Genomic DNA, 12,239 nt, shown 5'->3' with positions numbered 1-12,239 from the left:
CCTAATATGCTCGTTTTTAATATGATATTGCCATTGATGCCATCTGTTGATGCCTATAATCTTTCTCAAGACTCATATCTGCGGTCTCTAGTCTTTGGTCAAGTGTTTTACTTCTGACCCAGCTCTCAGATCCATAAGTTAAAACTGGTTTCAACACTGTCTTCTATATACAGCTAATTTAGTGTTCTGACTAATTTCTCACTTATTCCATTTGAATTTATTCAATTGACTTCCCACCATACCAGCTTTGCTGATTCAGTTGTCTATTTCTATATTTAATTTACCATCTTCACTAAAAATTGTGCCTAAGTAGCTGAAATGTTTTACTTGTTCCACAGGTTCTCCATTCACAACACAGTTCACATTTTCAATGATTCTGCCTATTTTCATTGTCTTTGTCTTTTTAATGTTGACCTTCATACTATATCTATTACAACAGCTATTCAATTTAGTCAGAGCATCTTGCAGACTTGTAGCGGATTTATTTAGAAGTATAACATCATCTGCATAAAGCAAAGAGCTGACATTAACATCTCCAATTTTGATATCATGTTTAATACCACTTTCCTTCATAATGTGATTCATATAGATAATGAATAACAGAGGGGATAATGTACATCCTTGTCTCACACCAGATTTAAGATTAAACCATTTTCCTGTACTTTCTTCAGTTCTAACTGCCCCGACTTACAACAATATTTTGCCACCTTCTTGATATTTATTTTCTATGTTCCTGCCAAAGTCCTCCCATGACTTTTGTTTAGCTAGTTTTACACAGTGTTTAGCTTTCTTACATTTGTCTCTGTATTCTCTAAGAGCACAAGCTGACTTATTTGTCAGGAACTTTTGATATGCTTTCTTCTTTTCCTTCACTGCCTCTTTAACTTCCTGTGTCCACCATGGAGTTCTAATTTTTCTATCCTTGCAGACAACTTCACCACATGCCTCTCTGGCTGAATCAATCAGGGCTTTCTTCAAGGCTTGCCATTGAATCTCCAAGGTTTGATTCCTGTTCTCAAACTCTTTCATTTTTTTTTCATTCAAACTCTTCAATAATCTTTATGTATTTTAGTCTACAGTTCACCTCTGAGAGCTGCTCAACTTTTATTCGCTTTAAAACTTTCTTACTTGTTATTCTTTTCAATATGAAATTCAATTAAATCCCGCTCAAGACTAAATAGTGATCATTTCCAATTTCAAATCCTCTGTATGCTCTAGTGTTCTGCACCAGGGAGAAAACATCACTATCAACAATAATATAGTCAATGAGACTTTTCTTATTCCTTGCCTCTTCTCCCCATGTCAATTTATGCACATTTTTATGTTGGAACATGGTGTTAGTAATCACCAGTCCATGTCCTGAGCAGAAATCCAACAGATATATGCCATTATTATTAGCTTTGCTCTTTTCTCCAAATTTTCCCAAAATATTTCTGTATGTCTGACAATCATTTCCTACTCTACTATTTAAATCCCCGACAAGGACCAACTTTTCCTTTTTTATTGTTCTCACTTGCTCATTAATAAATTCTTCAAATTAGGGAATTTCAACAAAGCATTCTGAGAATGTTTCACTGGATGCATAACTTTCGGAAGGTCTGGGCTCATCATCATCAGGAATTGCCGTCTTTAAAATTAATACATTACTTCTTTGTGTGCACTGGCTTCATTTTCTTTTCTGCATTCATTTCTCTGTAGCAAGCAGTTGCAGCTTATATTATTTCATCTATTTTGCCAAATATTCCTGGTATCAATTTCCTTCAGCAACTGCCTTGTTATATTGGCAAATGCCTCTGTCAGTTTCTCATCATAAACTTTTCTTTTTTTTGGGGGGGGGGTTTCAACTTCTTTTTTTTTTATTCTGATTTTTTGTCCCTTCTGCAGTTATCTGTGTTTCAAGCTTTATAAGGTCTTTATTTGAAAGTGCATGTTTGGCACCTGCCAGTAAATGTTCTATATCTTCATTGTCAAACTCCATCTCTTTAACTAGAGATGATTGGTCATTATCTTGTCATCAATCTCTTTTAAGGTATTGCCATTGTTAAATTCTATGAATAAATATGAACTGATATTTTCATCTGTTTCTTTGAAAACACCACTTATACGCTCTGCCGTCGCCTCGCTCCATGCTGCATTTGCATGATTATTATATTCCTGCCAAAATTTTCTGAGGCTTTCTCACACTCAGTAGCAGCAATAGCCTCAGCAAAACAGCATTTGCTGCTTATTAAATGATTTGCCTTGAAGTCATCAGTAACACTCTGATCCATGTTTTTCAGGAGTTAGGTGGTATTCCATGAACATGTTTAATGGTATACCTGTTGTAAGTACAAGTGGTCGTAAATCAAAAACAGACTGTATATGTATAAAATTTATTAAAGTCATGTTATTACATTGCCCAAGATTAGAGCAGTTTTGTGTAAATGCATTATAACCATTTCTTTGGTAGAGGGTAGAAAAGTGTTGCATGTACATAAAAGTACAGAGAAATGGCAACTATTTTTATTATAATTTTTAATCCATTTATGTACCTTAAATGGATGTATAGGCTACTATACATAGCTGCTGACTTATGGCTTTAATATAGACTATGTATTGCTCTTTATATTATTCCATTTTTATTTTTATTCAGCAGTTTTGTTCAACTCACCAAAATTGCAACCCGTTTTGTACTTATTTAAATGATAGTCTACACAGAAGGATCAAAAAAGGCCACATATTCTCCACAACTTGTATAAATTCCCCTCATCATCATCATCATCATATTCCTGATATATCTACCCTCAAGGGGTGTACAGGATATGATAGTATTACATGAGAAATTTACATCATTACTAACTTCCTATCTACAATTTTCCTCCAAATCAGTCTGTCACCTGTCAAGACTCCAGTATTATTATCAGATCTTATATTTCTGTCTTCTAAGGCACTTTTTACTGTATCAATCCACCTGTATCTTTGTCTTCCTCTGGGCCTTTTTCCTGCCAACCTGGCAGAGAACACTTGTTTTGCTAATCTTTCCTTTCCCATTCTGTTTAACTGACCATACCACCTGAGATTAGCTCTGCTAACGCATTCCTGGATGTTGACAATGTCAAGTTCTTTCATTGCCATTGATGCCATCTGCTCATGCCCCTAATCTTTCTCAGGACTCTCATATCTATGATCTCTAGTCTTTGGTCAAGTGTTTTACTTCTGACCCAGCTCTGTGATCCATAAGTTCAAGTTGGTTTGGATGCTGTCTTCCATACAGCTAATTTAGTGTTTTGGCTAATTTCTCTCTTATTCCATATAAATTTATTCAGTTGACTTCCCTACCATACCAGCTTTGTTGATTCTCTTGTATATTTCCATATTTAATTTACCATCTTCACTAAAAATTGTGCCTAAGTAGCTGAAATGTTTTACTTGTTCTATAGGTTCTCCATTCACAATGCAGTTGATATTTACAATGCTTCTGCCTATTTTCATTGTCTTTGTCTTTTTAATGCTGACCTTGATCCATATCTATTACAACCGTTATTCAATTTAGTCAGGGAATCTTGTAGATGATTTATTTAGAAGTATAACATCATCCACATAAAGCAAAGAGCTGACATTAACATCTCCAATTTTGATATCAGGTTTAATACCACTTTCCTTCATAATGTGATCCATATAGATAATGAATAGCAGAGGGGGAAATGTATCCTTGTCTGACAACAGATTTGACATTAAACCACCTACCTTCAATTCTAACTGCTGACTTACAACTCAAATAAAGGCTAAGTATTGCTTGATATAATGCCCCATTAACACCAATATAACTGTAGCATTTTGAATAGCTTCTCTCTTAGTACCATGTCATATGCCTTTTCCAGATCTACAAAACTTAAATACTGTTTTGTATTTAAGTTTTGAAGATCTTTGTTATATTCCCATGATTTCTCAACTAACTGTCATAAAGTGAAAATGTGATCCAGAAAGCCTCTATTTGGCCTGAATTCAGCTTGTTCTTCACCAAACTTCTCTTCCACAATCCTTCTCAACCATTTCTCAAGTATACTTGCATATATCTTACCAGAAACACTCAGTAGGATATATCTCTGTAATTCTCACATTCAGTTTTATTTCCCTTTTTATATATAAATACTATGAGAGCTCTACTCCAATCATCTGGAATTCGTCCTTCTGTCCAGGTTTTCTGAACTATGGAGTGCAGCCACTGTAAGACTTTTATACCTCCATACTTGAGAATTTCTGGTCTAATATCATCTACTCCTGCTGCCTGTCCGCATTTCAGGCTTTCTTCAATATGGATATGCATTCCTGACTGCATGTCTAGTCAGTGTTTTTTGACCACTGTGCTGTCATCATTTAGCAATTTTTCGAAGTAATTACTCCATACTTCAAGGATATCTTTTTCTGTTGTTTTTCTATCATCTCTCATTCCTTTTCTAGCACTCTTTCCTCCTTTCTGAGCTTCTTGAACAACCTCCAGAATATCTTGCCACCCTCTTGATATTTATTTTCTATGTTCCTGCCAAAGTCCTCCCATGGCTTTTGTTTAGCTAGTTTTACACATTGTTTAGCTTCCTTACATTTGTCTCTGTAAGAAAGTCTTATTTGCCAGGTACTTTGATATGCTTTCTGCTTTTCCTTCACTGCCTCTTTAACTTCCTTTGTCTACCATGGAGTTCTGATTTTTCTATTCTCACAGACAACCTCACAACATGTCTCTCTGGCTAAATCAATCAGGATTTTCTTCAATGCTTGCCACTGAATCTCCAAGGTTTGATTCCTTTCTCAAACCCTTTCATTTTTTCTTCAATAATATTTGTATATTTTAGTCTACAGTTCACATCGGAGAGCTGTTCAACTTTTATTCGCTTTAAAACTTTCTGACATGCTATTCTTTTCAATATGAAATTAAGTTTTATCCTACTCAAGACTAAATAGTGATCACTTTCAATTTCAAATCCTCTGTACACTCTGGTGTCCTGCACCAGGGAGAAAACATCACTATCAACAATAACATAGTCAATGAGACTTTTCTTTTTCCTTGCCTCTTCTCTCCATGTGAATTTGTGCACATTTTTATGTTGGAACATCGTGTTAGTAATAACCAGTCCATGTTCTGAGCAGGAAACCAACAGGTATTTGCCATTATTATTAACTTTGCTATTTTCCCAAAATATTTTTGTATGTCTGACAATCATTTCCTACCCTGCCATTTAGATCCCCAATAAGGACCAACTTTTCCTTTTTCATTGTGTCAGTTGCTTTCTCTAAAGCCTCAAAATATTCCTCCACTTCTTCCTTAGTAGAACCTTCTGTTGGACCATAGGCACAAATAAGTCTCATTGTCCAGTTCCCCATTCTGATATATGCCCACATCACTCTACTTGAGACTGCCTGCCATTCAAGAAGATTAGCTTTGTATTTAGTGTTGAATACTATGGCTACCCCTTCTTTTCCTTGATTGTCATTGCCTGAATATAACATTTTGTATTTATTGCTCAGATAGATCTCACCAGTTTTTGCCTTTTTTTTGTTTCAGTCACCCCTATTATGTCGATCTGATACTTATCCAATTCCTCAGCTAGCTCCATTTCTTTGCCATTCAGGCTTCTTATGTTGATAGTACCAATCTTGAACTCTGGTGATGTTGAGTTGGGGTGGGTTTTAGGATTGTTCCAGTAGCTGACTTTTTGCTGTTTATCCTAGTTCCCTGGTGAAAACAGTGGGTCATTGTTTAACCCAGCGAAGCCCCAGCTGGCATGAAATTCTGTCATGTTGTACCATCATTTTTTATTTTGGTTTAAGCCAATAGGAATACAATTTGGTTGGCTAAATCCCAAATTGCCACCCCATCCTTGTCCGTTCAGTGTCCTGGTAGATACCTAAAACGGTGCACCATGAGAAGATGAGGATTGGACATTAGGTCAGAAGCTCTGGTCGGTTCTCCACATTTCTTTAAAGGCTATGTGGAGGTCTCCTCTCAGTTATATAGCTTTGACCCTTAAGCACCCCATAAATATCCCTAAAATGCTAATTATTATTATGAGAGACCTCTAGGGAGTCATCGAGGGAGACCACATGCACCAACTATCATACTTGTTCTTGAATTAATTCACACTGCTTGCACACACAACATTCAGTGGATTCCATTCCAATCAAGCACCACTGTATGAGAGAAAAATCTAGATCTCATCCACTCCCTTTCTTAGCAGCATTCATTCTCATCTTCCAAGGATGCCCTCTTGTCCTTTCCCCATCCTTCATAAATTGAAAAATTCCATCAGCTGAAATCCTGTATGACCCTTTCAGAAATTTGTAGGTCTCAATCATATCAATCCTCTTTCTCCTGTTTGCTAGTGTCTGCAGTCTATAAATTCTTAATCTGCCTTCATTATCACTCTTCCACAATCCTGAACAGGTCTGGTCTTCTGGTTCCCAGAATTACAATGGGAACCAGGAGACCAGACCTGTATACAGTTCAAGAGAGGTCTTATCAAGTCTTTGTAAAGAGGCAAAACGACATCCTTATCTTTACATATCAAAGTTCGTTTCAGCATTGTAATTATCTTTTGAGTTGTATTTGCAGTCTTTGCTACATGATCGTGAACTTCAACTTCCTATCTACTAACACTGCAATATCCCTAGCCTGATCAGTCTTTTGCATAATCCCACCAATATAATACAACATTAGGTATCTAATCATGCCAAAGTGCATGACTTTATATTTACTGACATCTATTTTACCATGTCCACAATTCCAGCTTATTCAAATCATTCTGCAAGTACTACATATCAGCCCCATTCTTGATTACCCTACCCATCTTTGCATCATCAGCAAATACCTGTATGTTGCCTGTCAAATCCTTCACAATGTCATTAAGGTACAGATTGAATAACAGAGATCAAGGACTGCTCGTTACCTTAAATTTTGCAGACTCACATCCCCTATATACCACTTTTATCTGTCAGTCAGACATAATCTTATTCACGTTAATATTTTATAATCCAAACCCACATTCTCTAATTTAAGCAACAGTCTTCCATGCTCTATTCTGTCAAAAGCCTTAGCAAAATCTAAAATTATCACGATGTATCCATTTCTCTTGTCTAGCTGATTGGTAACATTATTATAGAATGTGAGCAAGTTTCTAAAACATAATCTTCCCATGGTAAACCCATGCTGTTCATTGCAAAGTATAAATTCTCTGTCAACCCATATCTCAATGCAAGCCCTAACTAACTTTTCCAGAATCTTCACCACTCTTGAGATGATGATTAGGTGATAGTTGGATAAATCGCTCTTTGCACCACCCTTGTGCAATGAAATTACCATACATTCTTTCCACTCCTGCAGAACATTCCCTGTTCTGAGACTCAAATTATATAGCCTGGTTAAAAGAATTGCCAGCTCAGCTGAACACTCATTTAGCACAGATGCTGATATCCCATCAGTCCCTATTGCTGAATTCTTATTCAATTTTTTTGCAGCAGTTCTAATACCTCCTCCTCATACAACTCAGTTTTTTCATCTAGGGAAGAAGTAGCAGCGAACTCAATGTTGCATACACCAGGTTGATAGCTTTAAGAAAAATGGGCACTCATTAGTTGAACAATCTCTTATGCATCTATCACCCTCAACACCATCTGCATTCAGTAAAGTTATTCTTTTATATTCATTCTTTCTTTGATTAGCAGCATATTGATATAATTCTTTGGGGTTATCTTTAGCTTGCAGAGCCAGTTTCTTTTCATACTCAGATTTAGCTTTCCATACAACAGTTGTGATTCTTCTGCCTTGCTGCTTATAATTTTCATAATGTACATCATCCTTATGCATACAGTACTCCTTCCACATCAACCTTTTCTTACCAATCTCTTGCTTGATATGATTACACATCCATTTGACACCTACCCTATTTATTCTTTGAACTCTCATTACATGTTCTGATATTGCTTTATTTAAGTATTTTTTAAATGTTTCCCATCCAGCAACCAATACCATTGTGCTGAACTCAGTATACTGCTCAGTTGGTCATAATTTCCTATTTTGCATTTCAGAGTGTAACCTTTCCTGAATGGAAGATTCATAAACTTGGCCACTTTCGAAATGAGTACCGCATGATGACTGTCACCAACTGGTGGCAGAATAGTGACTAAAACACTCTCTGACACTCTTTGACCTCGAGTGTCTTCTGCGACATGCTGCTTGAGAAATTTGTTTCACAACAGCCTCAATAGTTTTAGTTTCATTCTTCTCATGAGTTTTACTGCTGCCCAGTCAATGTTTGGATAATTAAAGTCCTCCATTATGATTACTCTTTTTTGCACCGAATGTCTTTATTTGGTGATGCATTTCTTCATCACTGGCAACCAATCCACCAGGTCTGTAACAACACCCCATTGTGTATTTTATAGATTCCACCTTACACCAGATGACTTCAAACGCACTGCTACATGAAAAGCTGTTATTAGTATTACAATCATAGGTCTCAACTAACTGGATTCAAGTTATCTGATATCATTAGCAGCCTACCTCCTCCTCCTCCTCTCCTATCCTGTCTCTCCTTCCTAAAATTACCCTTCACACTCGATACCAGTTAGTATTTCTTTACTAATGCCTACAATCTGAGGTCCCAACATATTGACCAAGGGAACAAGCTCTACCCCTAATAGAGTAATAGAGGTAATATACCTACAATTTTCACTTTCTCACTCTTCACTCTCACATCTTCCAACAACCCTTTCATATCCTCTCTTATACTGAACTTATTGCTACAATATCAGCGAGAGGATATGAAAGGGTTGTTGGAAGATGAGAGTAAAGAGTGAAAACCTTAGGTATATTACTTTGATATGATAAAAATTAATTAAGAAGAAGGGCTATGATAGTAAATGATTCAATATGTAGACTGTGTAGAAGGAATTAATGCAAGTTTTTGGCAGTGTAGAGTGAGTTTCAGGGAAGATTGGATTTGCATAAGAGAGACAGAATGTACTTGAATGCAGTATCAGAAGTCTTGAGAAACTAATAACTAGTATGAGACCTAACACAGAGAATCGGGGAAATTATAATTATAAGTTAACAAAGCATCAGATGTAAAGTTTTTCATTTAATTGTCATCTTTCATTCGTATTGCTAGTTTGGTTAGCAATATGAATGAAACTAACCAACAGACAGTGAGTTCCTACTGTATCATGGATATTTCTGAAAGTCTTGAGGTGGCAGATGATGATGATGATGTTATTCAATGTGAGACCATGATCCTGCTTATTGGAGGATCTTAGTATTTTGTTTTCAAGTTACTTTTTTATGGTTTTTTTAAATGAATGGATCACTCATCCACCACACTTCAAGTAAAGAACCTAGTCTTCACACCCTTATTAACTACACTCTTACACAATTTCCAGGAGTGATCCCTTGTTCTCTCCTAACTCATTATATTTGAAAAAAATTATTGTGTCAATTTTATAGAACCCATTTAGTAACTTATAAGTTTCTATTGTGCCTCCTCTCCTTTGCCTGTCAACCAAACTTTACACAAACACACACACACCTACCTTCCTTCAGTCTATCCTCACAGGGAGCATTCCACAGACCTGTCACCAGGCTTGGTTGCTCATCTCTGAATTCTCTCTACCACCTTGTGATCCTTAAGAAACCCAGGTGACCAAATCTGTGCACAGTAGTCAAGGTGCAGTTGAAATATAGCCTTATAAAGAGTGATAATAACATACCTATCTTTACATGTCAGTGTGTTCTTCAACATCCAAGTAATCATTTGAGCTATTTTTCCAACTTTTGTAGTATATCCTCTGAACTTCAAATCTTTGTCCACCATCATCCCAGGATCCCTAGCCTTGTCAGTTTCATGTAATCTAATACCATCAATATGATATGAAGTATGCACTCTTTTCATTCCAAAGTTCATTACCTTAAATTTTACAGACACCAAATTGACAACTACTGTCGTTTTCCTTGGTCTGTTAATTTATTTAATTAACTTTAAAGACCAAATTGTATTCTTATTGGTTAAACCAAAATAAAAATGATGGTACAGCATGACAAAATTTCATACCAGCTGGGGCGTCGCCTGGTTAAACAAGGGCCCCCGTTGTTTTCGCCAGGGAACCAGGGTGAACAGCGAAAAGTCAGCTACTGGAAGAAATCTGAAAACACACCCCAACTCAACATCACCAGAGTTAAAGATCAGTACTATCGATATAAGAAGCCTGAATGGCAAAGAAATGGAGCTAGCTGGGGAATTAGATAAGTACCAGATCGATATAATAGGGGTGACTGAAACAAAAAAGACAAAAACTGATGAGATATTTCTGAGCAATAAATACAAAATGTTATATTCAGCCAATGACAATCAAGGAAAAGAAGGAGTAGTCATAGTATTCGACACAAAATACGAGGCTAATCTTCTTGGATGGCAGGCAATCTCAAGTAGAGTAATGTGGACAAATATGAGAATAGGGAACTGACAATGAGACTTATTTGTGCCTGTGGTCCCACAGAAGGTTCTACTAAGGTAGAAGTGGAAGAATTTTTTCAGGCTTTAGAAAAAACAGCTGACACATTGAAAAAGGAAAAGTTGGTCCTTCCTTGTTTGGGATCTAAATAGCAGAGTAGGAAGTGATTGTCAGACGTACAAAAATATTTTGGGAAAATTGGGAGAAAAGAGCAAAGCTAATAATAATGGCAAATATCTGTTGGATTTCTGCTCAGGACATGGACTGGTTATTACTAACACCATGTTCCAACATAAAAATGTGCATAAATTGACATGGGGAGAAGAGGCAAGGAATAAGAAAAGTCTCATTGACTATGTTATTGTTGATAGTGATGTTTTCTCCCTGGTGCAGGACACCAGAGTGTACAGGGGATTTGAAATTGGAAGTGTTCACTATTTAGTCTTGAGCAGGATAAAATTGAATTTCATATTGAAAAGAATAACATGTAAGAAAGTTTTAAAGCAAATAAAAGTTGAGCAGCTCTCAGATTTAAATGTAGACTAAAATACACAAAGATCATTGAAGAAAAAATGAAAGAATTTGAGAACAGGAACTAAACCTTGGAGATTCAGTGGCAAGCCTTGAAGAAAACCTTGATTGATTCAGCTAGAGAGGCATGTGGTGAAGTTGTCTGCAAGGATAGAAAAATTAGAACTCCATGGTGGACACAGGAAGTTAAAAAGAGGCAGTGAAGGAAAAGAAGAAAGCATATCAAAAGTTCCTGGCAAAGAAGTCAGCTTGTGCTCTTAGAGAATACAGAGATAAATGTAAGAAAGCAAAACATTGCGTAAAACTAGCTAAACAAGCTTCATGGGAGGACTTTGGCAGGAACATAGAAAATAAATATCAAGAAGGTGCCAAAATATTCTGGAGGTTGTTGAAGAAGCTTAGGAATAGAGGAAAGAGTGCTGTAAAAGGAATTAGAGATGATAAAGGTGATATGAAAACGGCAGAAAAAGATATCCTTGAAGTATGGAGTAATTACTTTGAAAAACTGCTAAATGAAACAAGCAGTGATAATAGCACAGTGGTAAAAAACACCGACCAGGCATGCAGTCAGGAATACATATCCATACTTGAAGTAGAAAAAGCCATCAAAGGCTTGAAATGTGGAAATGCATCAGGAGTAGATGATATTCTACCAGAAATGCTGAAGTAAGGTGGTATAAAAGTCTTACAGTGGCTACACTACATAGTTCAGAATGCCTGGACAGAGGGACGAATTCCTGATGATTGGAGTAGAGCTCTAATAGTACCCATATATAAAAAAAAAAAAAAAAGGGAAATGAAACTGAATGTGAGAATTACAGAGGTATTTCCCTACTGAGTGTTCCGGGCAAGATTTATCCCAGTATACTTGAGAAACAGTTGAGAAGAATTGTGGAAGAAAAGCTTGGTGAAGAACAAGCTGGATTCAGGCCAAATAGAGGCTGTCAGGATCAGATCTTCACTTTACGACAAATAGTTGAGAGAGCATGGGAATATAATAAAGATCTGTATTTAAGTTTTGTAGATCTGGAAAAGGCATACGACAAGGTGCCCAGAGAGAAGCTATTCAATACGCTACAGGTATATGGTGTCAATGGGACATTATATCAAGCAATACTTAGTCTTTATTTGAGTTGTAATTCAGCAGTTAGAATTGAAGGAAGTACAGGAAGATGGTTTAATGTTAAATCTGGTGTGAGATAAGGATGTACATTATCCCCTCTGTTATTCAT

At 36.4% G+C, this 12,239-nt stretch overlaps 1 protein-coding gene across 1 annotated transcript in view; it reads left to right on the top strand.

The window, feature by feature from the left end:
• Positions 1-12,239, top strand: part of dbe (KRR1 small subunit processome component homolog dbe) — a 114,199-nt gene that overhangs the window by 49,324 nt on the left and 52,636 nt on the right. The gene's annotated exons all lie outside the window — the stretch shown is intronic.

This window comes from Typopeltis vanoorti, chromosome 6 (genome assembly GCF_054136105.1).
Source record: "Typopeltis vanoorti isolate ZY-2024b chromosome 6, IOZ_Tvanoo_1.0, whole genome shotgun sequence".
In the NCBI taxonomy this organism is placed as follows: domain Eukaryota; kingdom Metazoa; phylum Arthropoda; class Arachnida; order Uropygi; family Thelyphonidae; genus Typopeltis; species Typopeltis vanoorti.
Note: the sequence above shows the minus strand (reverse complement) of the source record. Positions and strands in the feature narration are given on the sequence as shown.